Consider the following 15,650-nt stretch of genomic DNA (forward strand, 5'->3'; position numbering starts at 1 on the left):
ACAACACTGACGGATGGTAAAAGGGTTGCTGTTTGAAGCCATTCAATGTTAAGACATTGAATGATGTGCAACCATGGAATACTAGAAAACAGTCCAAGAAAAGGATCGGCGCAAAGTCAGATAGGAAATGAGTGTAGAGTGTTCAAGAGACCAAAATTGGGTCATCATTAAAAGCTGGTGCTTTGATAAATGAGCAGAGAAGAGAGGAGATGAACGAAGAGAGTTGAGTAAGGGTCTGTTGTGTGGTGCTGGGGGGCCCATGCAGAGAATGGCCAGTGAAACCTTCTAAATCGATAGTGGATGTTATCTGAACTTTGAAAGGTCTTCCAGCAGCCGTGTGGCAAACGCACTGTCATGGGGCAAGAGTGGAAAAGGAACAACAACCAAGTAAGAGACTGTTGCAATCGGTGGTTTTTCCTGATTGGGAATTTAGCCTACTAGGAGAAACTTACCTTGCACCACTGTCATTAACTTCCTGTCTTTTGTTCCAGTTCCCGTAACTGGACCTCCTGCTTGTCTCCTTGCTTACCCCTAACTGTGCTTCTTGGTCTCAGCAATTTTCTCTCCACCTTGTGCCCCAGTGTCCTGTGTTATCAGGAGCAGGAAGAAGGAAAGTTTCCGCCTCATTTCTGCTGCTTGTCGTATGTGGACAAGCTCCACTTTAGGGACGTGGGTAACTTCTTTGGGGATAATATACCTCTGAACCTACCTACCTCAGCTCTCTGCCAGTTCTTGGGAGCCCCCTGCCTGAAGACAATAGGATTTCTGCTCCACTTTCTTACTTACACCAAACTGTCCCTCTCCCCCTGGAAGAGGCCGATGGTGGCCCAGGACTGCTATGACTACGGGGTACACCTGCCTTATTCTAGGTTTCACTATTAGAAAGCTTCATCTGCAGAGCGAAGGCTTATTCTTCTATCTCTGTTAAACTATATTTTAAACTATCTGCCTGATTTCTATCTGTCTCACAAGGAAATTCAAGCTCAGATGGGAAATAAGGAATTAGTTTGGGGCTTCACATCCATAACAACTGAAATTTAGTGTCAATAATCTGCCTGTCAGTCTAGTTCTTCTAAAGGCTTTTGCTTTGCTCATAGGTCTTTCCAGACCTCTCTGTTGGTGGTCCATGTGGATTTTCACATATGGCCTTTTCCTTGACTTTTCCTTTGTCATATGACAGCATCTCTGGGTGGACTTCCCTAGGGGGCCTAACTCTGAAACTAGGAATTGGCCTTCCATTCACATCCTTCCTTCCATTACCTTTAGTCTGTCCCCTCCTGGGCTGAAGTAAGTGTTTTCAATCTACATGGCTAAGTCCCTCCCACTGACCAGCCCCAGAGGCTATTGAGCTATGAACGGCCTTCCTTGGAATGCAGAAAGAAAGAGCAACATGGCATGGTGGTTTCTAGAGTCCTACTTGGTCTCAACCATGCATCCTTTATCTGGTTCTAGTTTCTCAGCCTCTCTGTGCTTCCGTTTCCTCACATACCAAATGAGGGTAGAGGCAACAGCGCCTACCTCAGGTTTACACGGGAATGAAAATAATACCTAAACAACACTCAGCACTGTACCTCGCATATAATTGAAAGCTCGATAAATATTAGGTAACATTGGACAGGCCCTCTCCTCATGCACTTTCAGAGTTGAATCTGAATGTGGGTGGAAAGCGGTAGCAGGAGAGCAAGGAGGTCAAGAACTCCTCAAGAAGAAAGCCCATTTGTAGGCCATTGGACATCCCCTTACAGAAGGATCTTGGGGAGGAGATGAGCCAGTCAGGCTGTCGTGTAGCAATGATGAAACATACAACTTTCCTCTAGTTCCTAAATGCTTCCTCCCTCTTCCTCCCACTATCATGATCCCAATTCTGCCTTACAAATCTGGCTAGACCAGAGGATGTACACTGACTGGCACAGATAGGAACTGGAAACACAGGGAATCCAGGGCAGATGATCCCTTCAGGACCAGTGGTGTGAGTGGCGATACTGGGAGAGTGGAGGGAGGGTGGGGTGGAAAGGAGGAACCGATTACAAGCATCTACATATAACCTCCTCCCTGGGGGATGGACAACAGGAAATTAGGTGAAGGGAGGTGTTGGACAGGGCAAGATATGACAAAATAATAATTTCTAAATTATCAAGGGTTCATGAAGGAGAGAGGGGAAAAAATGAGGAGCTGATGCCAGGGGCTTAGGTGGAGGGCAGATTTTAAACCAGAATGAATACATTTTTCTTTGTCTTGCTCATTAAAAACTTTTCCCCAGAGGTGAGGTGCTGTTTTCACAGACCTGCTTGGAAGCACAATGCAGCTGTTCTATGTGTGCCCCTAATTCCAGGTGCAACTCAGAAAGGCTTTCCTCCGGCATGTCTTTGATGACCGCTTCTATTTCAGCTCGAGCTTCAGGGGCTCCTGTGCACCTTGGCACACCCAGGGCACTGTCTCTCAACATCCCTCATGGCTGTCTTCTCCTTGACGCGTTTCAAGAACGTCTCGGTTTTTTCGATTATGCGTTGTGCTGGCTCCCTCCTTCACAGCTCCAATTTTAATTTTGCAACTGTTATAATTATCTTTCTTCTGCTAAACTGTCACTGAAGACAGTGAACAGAAAACTCGGCTCAACTCAATGGAGACAATAAGGATAGCTATCATATCACATCAGCAAGGATTTCTCAGGGGCTATTAGCACAAGGTGTAAGGCCACTCACCCAACCTCCGCCATCTAAAAGAGTGGTTCTCGACCTTCCTAATGCTGCAGCCCTTTCCTAATTCCTCCTGTTGTGGTGACCCCGCAACCATACAATTATTTTCATTGCTACTTCATCACAACCCACAGGTTGAGAGCCGCTGCTCGAAAACTGGGTCATCTACTCTGTCTTTGCTGGGCGTTGGATTTATTTCCCATCTTCCCCTCCATCCTTTTTGATTGAATTAGGCATGGAAATACATGAAAAAATATAAGCTGGGTTCTTGTCACTAGGGTTCTGACTGTCTCCATACTCTAGCGAAGGTATTTCACTTTTGGAGACTGCTAGTACTTTCCAGGGAGCAATGTAGTTCTCCCCACCTGCACTCGTTCAGGAGCCCCGGCCGCATACTGGTTACACCCTGGGCTGCTAGCCGTATGGTCGATAGTTCAAAACCACCAATGGCCCCAGGGCAGAAAGGCAGCGCTTCCTTCTCCTGCAGGGAATTCACAGAGGCCGTGCTCCCCGGAGCTAGCATGGACTTGATGGCAGTGAGGTTGGGTGTTCTGCTCTCCCCGCATGCACCCACTCTCTGTCCCTGTCCCCGTCCCTGTCCCCGTCCCTGTCCCTCACACGTGCACATCTCTGGGAGCTGCAGCCATTCCGTAGATGAGGGTGCTTCAGGACGTTCACAGACACACGAAATTGAAAGACCAAAGAAATTGTCCACCAACTCTTGGAAGGCTGCTCATATGTACGAATAGCAGGTGAAAGGTGAGGGGATGGAATAAATGGTGGGTGCCCTGCAGTGGTGACACGGAGTAGCTGTCCCCGGGAAGGCACAACCATAAAGCTTAAAACATTTCTGGGTTGAGGGACCAAGGTTAGAAGCTCCTGGAAAACATACAGGAGGAGACAGCCATGAGGAATAATGAGCAGGAGAGACAGGGGTGATGGCTTGTCAAGCTTTACCAGGCTTCTAAAGAGCTGGAACTGAAATAGAAGTCGCCAGCGAAGACAAACCAGAGGAAAGACAGTTTCACTATCGTTTGGTTGATTCAAATCTTGAGCTTTTAATCCAGGGGAAGGACTTGGAGCAGCAGTTCTCAACCTGTGGGTCGTGACCCCTTTGGGGGTCAAACAACCCTTTCACAGAGGTCGCTCAAGACCATCAGAAAACACATGGTTATAGGAACTGAGACACAGCTCCTCTGTCTCCAGGCAGGTCCGCCCGCATAGACTGTTACCCATGCTACACCATGCTTCACGACAAAGTTTCATTTAATTGTTATTAGAAATAAATATTTCACAATCTATAATTACATATTGTTTTGTGATTATCACTATGCTTTAATTATATTCAATTTTTACCCATGAAAATACATCCTGCATATCAGATATTTACATTATGATTCATAACAGAACAAAAATAAGTGATGAAGTAGCAACCAAAATAATGTTGTGGTTGGAGATCACCACAACATGAGGACCTGTATTAAAGGGTCGCGGCATGAGGAAGGCTGAGAACCACTACCTCACAGGCATTCCACTGAATTCCAACCTGGCCTCGCACTGAGCACGTTGCTTACATATTCAGTGTAAGTCCAGTGGTCTTACTTGTAGCAGAAATTTCTGACAAATCCAGACGATTTACTAACTGCCAGTACCAGTTTATGGTGACAAGTAAGCTTTGATCTTTCTCTGCATCTAAATAGGTACCTACTGAGAAAATGAAATATTTTTGTGCAAAAATATCCGCCCCAAATACATTCCCCAAATCTGAAACCCAAGCGCATCAAGTGGCCCCCGAGGCCCAGGTGCAGGTGGCTGTGTGCTGCTCGCCTAGGACTGGGCTCCTGGTGGTTTCCAGGTGCGCTTCCCCAGGCTGCAGGCACCACCAGCAGCCCCGCTGGCTGAGAGAGAGAGAGAGAGAGAGAGAGAGAGAGAGAGAGAGAGAGAGAGAGAGAGAGAGAGAGAGAGAGAGAGAGAACCGTTCATGCTTCCAAGGGATGTTTCCTTACTAAAGCACCGCCTGGTTTCACCTCCTGCACACAGGTGGGAAGAGCCAGATGGCCATTTCAAGCAATGTTCGTCTTTGCGTCAGAAATTCCAACTGGGGCGGGGGTACCTGGACAAAGGGTAATTTTTCTTCCTTCTCTGAACGTCTCCTCTCCGTCCCCAGGCACGATGAGTGCATCTATTGCTTAATTTTTATCTCAGTAATATCTCGACACTCTGAGGCCATCTCGCTGGTGACCTAGGAGCCCATAGGAAAGGTGGAAACCTTTCTATGCCAGCAGGAGCCTAGGAATACTGACAGGATGGTGTATCTCCAGCCCTCTCTAAGTCTTCCAATCACTTCTTTCTGAGCCCTGGTAGAGGCGTGGTTACACATTGAGCTGTGATCAGAAGGGTCCACAGTTCAAAACCACCAGCAGCTCTGAGGGAGAGCTTTGATTTTTCAACTCCCATAAAGAGTTAAAGTCTCAGAAGTTCACAGGGAAGTTCTACCCTGTCCTACAGTCAACATGGACTCAGTGGCAGTGAGTTTGGGTTGGTTCTTGGTTGGGTGGCACCTGGAATGCAGCAGGTCTCTGGAACTTGACACTCCCCCAGTCTGTACCCGGAAAAGCCAAGTACAAAGTCACTGCTCACCCGGGAACTCCCTCCACCTGCCTGGATGTTTCTGCCAACGCTCTTTCAAGATCTCTCTGTCCTAGCATCCTCTTCCTACCCAGTTAGCACCTTTCATAGGACAGAAACGAGCAAGAGCTGACTGATCATTTTTGCTACATCACTGGTTTTTTCTAAGCGGTGTTTGAACAAAGGTGGACAAACTGAACAATCTTCTTATATCTGGGTCTTTAGAACTTGCTCCAAGCATGCCAACATTAGAGCAGATGAGAGTTCTTTGACCAAATTAGACAATTCCTAAAGGATGGCCTAAAGGTCTCTGTCTTAAGCTCTTTGATATTGAAATTCTTAAGTGTACGTGTAAAGACCACATAAACATCCGTCTCTACAACCCTGAGAACAAAATAACTGCACGGTGTCCGGTTCCCACTGCGGACTACTCTAAATTAACATTAGAAGGCCATGGAGAGAATGAGAGAAAGATTTAGAATAGAACTTAAAAATCATAAATGAGACCAAGCTTACTGGTTGTTTAGTCACTTGGTGGGTGGGGGGTGGGAGGTGGCCATCCTTACCCATTAGGTCTGCAAAGAAGCTCACTTCTGGGTTTGACTAGTCCATCATTTAAGGTCCAAAGGGCAGTGTTTGCCCAAAGACAAAGTGCAAGGGTTGGGAAGAAGGAGGCTTGGAAACGGCAAACACAGGGAGGATGTGGGATGCATGATGGTGCTCGGAGGGGATGGCAGAGGCTGAGTTCAGTCAGAACGTGGTTGAGTTCTCAGATGTAAAACTATGGTCTGATGTGTACATTTTCATCTCATGCATAAAGTTTGATTTAGAAAAAATGACTTTTAAAGAATGAGGCCAACTCGTTAGATGAACTGTGTACATGATGGCAACCAGAGCAAAGGGGAGCCTGCTGACAAACCATACCAAAACCACCCAGACTGAATAACCCACTGCCATCAAGTCGATTCTGACTCATAATGGCCCTACGATAAGGAGGAACTTATGCACTAGGTTTCCAAGGCTGTAAACCCTTATGGAAGCAGACTGCCTCATCTTTCCCCATGGAGAAGCTAGAGCGTTTGAACTACCAACCTTTCAGTCAGCAGCTGAGCGCTTCACCCCTTGTGCCACCAGGGCCCCAACTAGGACTATACTGAGCGATAAAATTCTGTGTATTCTGTTACATGATCTCATGCATTTAACTTTCTCAAAATGGCAGACTATGGAGACGGAAGAAAGATTACGAGAGATGGTATGGAAGGAACTTCTGTGGTGGTGAAATAGTTCTTGATGAGGGTGTTGAATCTGCACAAGGGATAAACTGGCACCTAACTGGATGCACACAGAGGGCCAATATCAATTTCCAGGATACTTTGTGGTCCTATGCTTGCATAAATGAGGAACCCTGGAGGGGTAGTGGTTATGCATTGAACTGCTAACTGCAGCATCAGCAGTTCAAAAACCATGAGAGGCTCCACAGGAGAAAGATGGGGCTTTCTACTCCCATAAAGAGTTACTGTCTTTATGGGCAGTTCTACACTGTCCTGTAGGGTTGTTATGAGTTGACATCGACTCGGTGGCACTGAGTTTGTACTTACATAAAGGAGCCCTGATGGCTACTGAACATAAAGATTGACCATTCAAACATGCCCAGCTGCTCTGCGAGAGAAAGACCTACAAACTGCTCCTAGACAGAGTGCTGTCTATTCTCTGGGCAGTTTCCCTCTATCACATGGGTCTCTTTGAGGAAAAACCAAGTAGATGGTCCCTCTCGATAATAGCAACACTTATGTCAGGTGCAACCAGGCGGGAAACTAGGCAAAGAGTACCTGGGACCTCCGTGTACTATCTTTGCAACTGCCTATGAATCTATAAGTTTCAACATTTTTAAAATTGTCTAATAATATGAATGTGCTGACATACATTTTCCAGTGTTGCTTACATTCTGCGTTAAGTCAACCCTGTCAGCTGCAATGCATAATGGCCATAGAGAACAGACTGCTCCTTGTTGTTCCTTTTTGATGCCATCAAGTCAGCTGTGACCCACAGCGACCCTGTGCACACTAGCATGAAACACTGCCGGACTTACACCATCCTTGCCATTGTTCCTAGGCCTGAGCCCATCCTTGCAGCCACTGTGTCAACCCATCTCTTGAAGGCCTTCCTCTGCTTCGCTCTCTCATCCACTTGACCAAGCATGATGCCCTTCTCCATGGGTTGGTCTCTCCTGACAATATGTCCAAAGTACATAAGACAAAGTCTTGCCATTCTTGCCTCTAAGGAGCACTCTGGTCTTACTTCTTCCAACATAGGTAAGTTTATCATTTTAGTAGTTCATGGTACTTTCACTATTTTTCTCTAGTACCATAATTCAAATCCATCGATTCTTCTCCAGTCTTCCTTATTCAATGTCCAACTTTCACATGCACACGAGGTGATCGAAGCTACCATAGGTTGGATAAGAAACACCTTAGTCCCCAAAGTAGCATCCTTGCTGTGAAGTACTCTCAAGAGGACATATGCAGCAGATTTATGTAACACAATATGTCGTTAGATCTCTTGACTATTGCTTTGATGGGAATAAATTGTGGATCCAAGCAAGACAAAAATCCTTGACAACTTTGAGTTTTTCTTCATTTCTCATGATGTTACCTATAGGCCCTGTTGTGAGGGTTTGGGTCTCCTTTACATTGAGCCACAATCCAAATGGAAAGGCTGCAATCCTTGATCTTCATCAGCAAGTACTTCAAGTCCTTCTCACTTTCAGAAAGCAACGTTGTGTCATCTTCTTAACACAGGTTGTTAGTAAACCTTCCTCCAATCTTCTTTTATTTAATTTTTATTTTATTTTATTGGGGGCTCTTACAGCTCTTGTCACAATCCATGCATCTATCCATTTTGTCAAACACATCTGTACATATGATGTCATCATCTTTTTCAAAACATTTTCTTTCTACTTGAGCCCCTGGCATCAGCTCATCATCCCTCCCCCCTTTAGTTTGCCTATCGTGAGAGGCACAGGCCCTATTCCCTGTGGAACAGTGTGAAATTGGAGTCTATAACCACAGGCTGTCACAATGGTCTGTTTCTGCCATTGTCGTTATCCATGCTGATGGCTTAAGTTCTCCACAACCCACCCACACTCTAACTGGTTCTTTAACTTCTTGTTTAATTGCCGCTTCAAATATAGGCCCACAGTCTTTGGGACATAAGATAGTCCAAATGATAGTCCAAACACGAAGACCTGTGCCATTCTCTGGATAACCTTCCCTTTCCATTCCCCAATGTAGCTCTGGTGGTATAGTGGGTCACGTGTAGGGCCAATAACGACAAGGTTAGCAGTTCAAAACCATCAGCTTCTCCCAGAGAGAAAAATGAGGCATTCTACTCCCACAAAGAGTTACAGACTTAGGAACCCACAGGATCAGTTCTACCCTGTCCTACAGGGCCCTATGAGTCAGAATCAACTTAATGGCGGTGAATTTGGTTTGGTTCCACACCCCACCTTCAGATGTCATGTGGCAATGAAAACAAGTAGTAAGCTGATAGTGTGGCAGAGATGAAGACATGATGTGTCAGGTAACAGCATCATGAATGTACTGGCTGGAACTTGGGCTATAGAAGATGGCCCAATGGAAAGCCAAGTCCGGACCTGAAACAAAAGTAACAGCACAAAAGTGACATCATCCTTTTCTTCTCCCCCTCCATCCCCTACAGAAAGGCTCTCTATTTTACTCCAGGGAAATGCACGAGAGAACTGGTCATGTTGATTCATGCTGACAATCCCTCTTCTTTAAAACTGAAGAAGAGAATGCTAACTGGTGTACAGTGACAGGGAAGCAAGAGACATTCATTTATAATACTGATGGGAAATCAAGGCTCAGGACAGGCCTCTCATTCCAGGGTCATTAAAGAGAATAATACCACTATGGTGTCAATCAAATATCCCAGGAGATAAAGCACAGAGCGTAGAACATAGATGATGTAGAGAAAGAACATTATTTATACATGAGATTAAATTAAATTCTGGTCAACAGAATGGGAAACAAAATTTGAATAAAAATGGGAAAAGATTGGGTTGTCAGTGGAACTGAATGAAAGGCAGCTAAATATAAAAGGAAATTTATGGAGCAGGGAGAAAATGAAACACTGACAACCAAATAAAAATTAAAGTCTGCACTGGACTCAGCAAAGAATAGGTAGAAAACACAACTGTGATATAAAGAATAAGTTTGAAAAGTTCTGTGATAATACAAAAGGAAATGATGGAAACTGAAAACTACCAGCTATAAAGACTAGACAGAGAGAGCCACTATGGGGAGGATTGATTGTTCTCTCTCTGAGAATCATAAACCAGAGAAATGGCAGCCCCATCCTAGATAAACAATAAAAGCTGTCTTCTTGTTTGTAAAAAAAAAAATTGCATAGTATAATGGCTGACTGAAAACTCAGAATCGAGAGTGAAGCAGACCTAAACTCAAAGCTCAACTCTTTATGGACTCCTGGTGGCATAGTGAGTTACAAGTTGGGCTGTGACCTGCATGGTTAGTAGTTCTAAACCACCAGCCAGCTCTGAGAAAAATGAGGCGTTCTACTCCCGTAAAAGAGTTAGTCTCAAAAACCCACGGGAGCAGTTCTACCCTGCCCTACAAGGTCACCATGGGTCAGAATTGACTTGAAGGCAGGGACTTTGCTTGTGTGAGTCATTGAACTTCAATGTCCTCCTCTGCAGATGAGGGGGTTGAGAATGGCTTTCACCTCACAGTGTTGTCTGAGACACTTGGCATGGCCCTGGCAAGCATATCATCAACAGGTCAAAGGTCTCACTAAGTGCTTAGAGAAGTTAACGAAAAGAAGTCAACTCATAGATGCCCCTGGCAGAATCTGTAAAAATCAAGGGTACTTAAAAAAAAGTCTTATAAGAATGGTGGTGGGCAAACAGGTAATTTAAAAAGAAAGAAAAGATCATCACGCTTCAAATTTCCTCCCAAATCCCACACTAAAGGCTAAAAGATCATGTGTCAATCACTCATACAGACTCAGTGGAGTCATTTTCCTGGGTGAATGCAACAAAGAAGCAGTCTCAGCTATTTATTCCATGACTTTGCAGCTGTTAGCTGCTATTGAGTTGATTCGGACTCACAGTGACCGTACGTACTACAAATGAAACACTAGCTGCGACTTCCCCATCCTCCTGATGTTTTCTGGGGCTGAGTCTGTGGTTTCAGCCACTGTCAATCCACCCCTGTGGGGGCTCTTCCTTCTGGTCACTGACTCCACACTTTACCAGGGATTGTGTTCTGCTTCAGTTGATCTTCACTACAAATGCCTCATAACAGAAACCAAGACACATACAAACTCAACCAAGGCTAATTTGTGTTAGATAAGGGCAGGTATTGTGCCTTAATAATTATTGTAAATATGGTTACAAAAGAGAGTGTCAAAGTGAGGAAATAATGAAAATGTCCAGATTACACCCCCAAAGGAACAAAGGAAAGATAGCTGGATGTGCCTGCATGGTAAGTGTATCATCTTGGGAAGAGAGCGTTAAACGCTGCTTCATTCCCGTCATTGGAGACAGTGGAATAACGAGTCAAGTAGAGATGTTTAATAGAGTCCTGGTGGCGTAGTGGTTACGTGTACCCAGAGTTTGATTCCATATTTCTATCTAAAAGTGAACCGAGAAAAACAATATATTCTCATGGCTGTTATATAAAAGCAAGTAATGAATTTAATGGCAAACTTCTTAACAAAATCTTAACATGTTAGGGTGAAATATAAATATACTTGAAGAATTGACTATTGAAAGTTCGAAGATCATCTTTTGAGATGAAACTAGCTCTGTTAAAGAGTCAAAGGAGACAGAGAGAGTAGGAATTAAGTTCTCATCAATGCAATGACTAAGAAAAAGAATGTAAGTGAGGCATCATTGTTGAAAGGAGATAAATAGATTACTTATCCATGAATCTATGAGAAAGTCTTTTATCATAACCAGGGTGCATACCAAAATCGATTGGCATAGCACAGTTCACAAAGACAATGTGTACTTTCTACTTGGGTGAGGAGCAAATGGGGTCTGAAAGGATTCTGAGCCGTCATCTAAGGTACAGGTAATGGTTTCTCCCTGCTCAGAGGAAAGATGATCATGAAAATCTGAAGACACGTAGAAGCATTTAGACCAGTGGGCTCATGGACCATGTCAACATCAGCCTCCACGACCACAAGACCAGAGGAACCCAGTGGTGCCCAGTTAATCTCACCAAGGCCTCTAAAAATGATCGCATGAAAAGACCCTGGAGAGAGTGGGAGGAAAATGTGCAACACATCCAAAATTAGAGAAGACCAGCATGCTCGCTGGTCAGATAGAGACTGGGAAACAACTACCCCCCCCATCCCACCCCCACCCCCCACCCCCCCACCCCACCCCCCCCACACACACATACATGGCCCTTATCTCATCTGGAACAGAACTCCTCCCTATGCCTCATTGTTCAGCCAAACAACAGACCGGCCTGTAAGAGAAACAGTAACAATGGTGTAGAATATAACCAACCATTTAAGGTTAAAGGGACACCATGCACCCAAGGAGGAAGTTCAGGTTGTTAGGGAAGGAGGAATCGGCACAGGAAACACAGGAAGAGGTGGAAAGAGTGATGGCACTTTGGGAAAACTGCAGTGAATGAATTGAAACAAGGCGGGTCAATGGTTGAGTGTAAACAGATGCTGTGCTCTATGAACCTTCATCTGAGGCACAACAAAGGTTGCTTTTTTAATTAAAGTGATTAACTGGATTTCCCATTCGAAAGTAACTATGATACGTGCATGAAAAGATGTTCTGCATCAGTGAGCATTAAGAAATAGTCAATTAAAACTACAATGATACACCCATGCACACCCAGTAGAATAACTTAAATGAAAAGAACTGACTACACCAAGGATTGGCAAAAACTGAAAAGATTGGAACTCTTGTTGCCCCTGTTAGGAACGTAAAACAGTACCATCCCGTCAGACAATGTGGCAGTTTTGTACAAAGCAATCATCGAGCTCTGATTATGGCCCGCCCTGGCCCCTGTGGGTTTTGACTCAAGAGAAAACCAAAAGCATGTTACCAACCAAAAACCGACAGAGGAGTGTTCTTAGCTACCTACTTTGTAATTGCCAGCACCTGGAAACAACTCAATGTCCATGACCATGTAAATGGATAAACAAATTATGTTTATTCCTAGGATAGAATACTACCAGCAATAAAAATGAATGAAATATTGACTCATAAAACAACATGGATGAATCTCAAAGTAATTATACTGAGAGTACAGACAAAAAGAGAGCACATGGGGGTACTGTCTGTTTCCATTGACTTTTCAATATCGAAAATTCAAATTAATCTATAGGGCCAGCAATAAGATCAATGGTTGTATTAGGCCAGAGATAGACAGAACCTTTAGTCCATGGTATCTAGTCGATTCTGACTCATAGAAACCCCATATAGGGCTTCCACGGCTCTAAATCTTTAGGAAACCAGATAGCCTCAATTTTCTCTCACTGAGTGGTTGATGGGTTGGGACCATTGACCTTGTAGTTCGCAGTCCAAAGCTTATTCAACAGCTCCACCAGGACTCCTAAGGGTACTTTTAGGAGCCATAAATATTTTAAACTCATCAAAGTACATGCTTTAAATGTGTGCATTTATTGAATGTCAACTACGCCTAAAGAAAGCTTAGAATGTAAGTAACTATATACAGTAACCAACACACACTGTTTTATATACTAGGAATAGCCAGGTAGAAAATGCAATGAGAAATGGTTCACTCACCATTGTGATTGTTGTTAGCTACCAGGAAGTTGATTCTGACTCACTGTGTTAACCATGGCCACCAAATAGATTCTGTGTCACAGCCACCTGGTGCGATAGAGCAGACCTGCCCCTTGTGGCTTGCCAGGCTCTAAATGTTTATGGAAACAGACGGACACATCTTTCTCCCCCAGAGCGGCTGGTGGGCTCAAATCACTAACATTTCAGTTAGCAGCTGAGTGTTTAAACGCTGTGCCACCAGGACTCCTTCTAACGCAACATCCCAACACAAAATACTAAACAAAGGTCTGTTGCTGTGAAGTCTGTTCGTGCTCATAACGACTCTATAGGACCATGCAGAACTGCCCCCTGTGGTTTCCCGAGCATCTTCATGGAAGGAGACGGCCACAGCTTTCGCCTGCAGTCTCCTTACCTTAAAAACAAACTAGCAAACAACTATTCAATAAGCAGTATAGTCGGCACTACACACCTAAAGCATAAGCCTTTATGAGCCATCTAAAGAATAATTAAAATATTTGAAGAAAGGGAATACACGCTACGCCCGCGGATGCAATGACTTCTTGGATGCATTGCGTGCTGTGATGCATCATCCCGACGAGGCGCTCTTTCCCCCGGCTGCGCGGAGTCGAGCTGCTGATGGCTGTTAACTGAGTCCTGCTCCAGAATCTCCCGGAGAAAGCCACCTCGCCTCATCCGAGCTTCTGCTTCCTGCTCACTCATGCAGGTCATAGAGACTGGCATGCTCACTGGGCAGATAGCGACTGGTGAACAACTAAACAACTCCACCCAACTTCCCCCACCCTCTACACACACACACACACACCACACACACCCTCATTTAATCATCCTTAAAGACTAGCATGCTCATTGGTCAGATAGCGACTGGTGAGCAACTCCACCCAACTTCCCCCACCCTCTACACACATACACGCACACACATTTCCTGATTTAATCATCCTTTACATCTGGAACTGAACTCACCCCTATGGCTCAATTTTCAGTCAAACAATAGACAGGCCTGTAACAGAAAACAATCACCAAAGTGTAGAAAAATCAACCATTCAAGGTCAAAAGGACAGCATCTATCCAAGGCACCCTTACTTGGTTAGCCAGCAATGCGGGGCTGAGTGACAAAGGAGAGTGGGGTGGGACCCTCTTGCTTCAGTTCTGCACGATGAGGTGCAGAAAGACAGGCTTTCTTTTCCCGTGAAGGGTTATGCTCTCAGGAACCTGAGGGACAATTCTACCCTGTCCTCTAGGGTCACTATGAATTGGCATCGACTTGATAGCAGTGTGTCGGTGGCTTCATGAGGTGCCCCTCTAGCTCATGACTCTATCACTGTCCACTGGCTTCCTCTGCCCAGTCCCATTTCCTGCCCTCTCACCCAGGTAGAGATCCCAATGGCACTCCTAGTAAGGGTAGTCCGTGTACATCTACCTCTCAGTCTGTTCTCCAGATAACTTGTCCTGCAACAAAGGCTGAGGATGTCAATCAGACTCAAAGCATGCGTGTGATGCAATTTTCCATGAGCATAAGAGTAAAATAACCAACAAGTGAAAATAGCTACATAATTTTGCTAAATAGCACAGCACAGCTGAACTTGAATCAAATGCTATTATGAAGCTATCATAATTCAACAATGGATTAATGGTGCCCTGAACGGAAGCAGCCAATGAAACAGAAAGCTCTGTCTGAGCTGTAAGCGACCTCCAGGGTGACATTGTCTTTCTGTTATGTTTTGTCCACTTCCTTGCCTTTTTAATCCAGCCTTTCCTCCACGGCTCTCTCTCTTTAGAACCCTGATCAGTGTGCGTGAGGGCTTCTCGTGGATGCCCAGGTAGAAATAGCATTCCCCTTATATCATTCTCCCTCCCCCGTACAAAATTCTTTTTAAAATTCTCCAGGTGTTATTCTCCCTACCTCCTATACTTCTCATTAATAATCTACTGAAGTCTGCATATCATGCTTCCCATATTCCTTGAACAATCCGACACCCAGTTGGAACTTTCTCTAGACCTGTTCTCCTGCTAAGTCTTAAATACATTCAGTAGCCACTAGAATGGCACAACCAACAACTGTCTTCTTGACCACAATGCAGGAAGAGTCAACGTCCTTCCTCCTCTGCAATCCATTCCACGACCACAATGGCCCTTGTCCTCTTGAGGCATTGCTCCGCCTCCAACACTTAAACTCCAGCCACGACCACAATCTTCTCAGCACCTTGCCTCTTCGCTCCTTCTCTTCTACATTGATTCTTGTACCCGCTCCTCATGTATTATCATGGTTAGGTTCCAGAAACCAAGGCATCTTGCAAAATTTGACATAATGGGAAAATGGAAGATGACCACATATACCACTGTACCTCTTCCCCTGTGGATATCACCTGTCATCCCCCCTCCTCCCTCCATTGCTCAGGAGAGCCCAGCCCCCACTGCCATCTGCAGGGAAGACTGGGTAGTCTTCCAGAGCCAGGGTGGCCCGAGCATCTCCACCCTCCTCATCCTCGGGTTCC

Source organism: Tenrec ecaudatus, chromosome 12 (assembly GCF_050624435.1).
Source record: "Tenrec ecaudatus isolate mTenEca1 chromosome 12, mTenEca1.hap1, whole genome shotgun sequence".
Taxonomy (NCBI): Eukaryota; Metazoa; Chordata; class Mammalia; order Afrosoricida; family Tenrecidae; genus Tenrec; species Tenrec ecaudatus.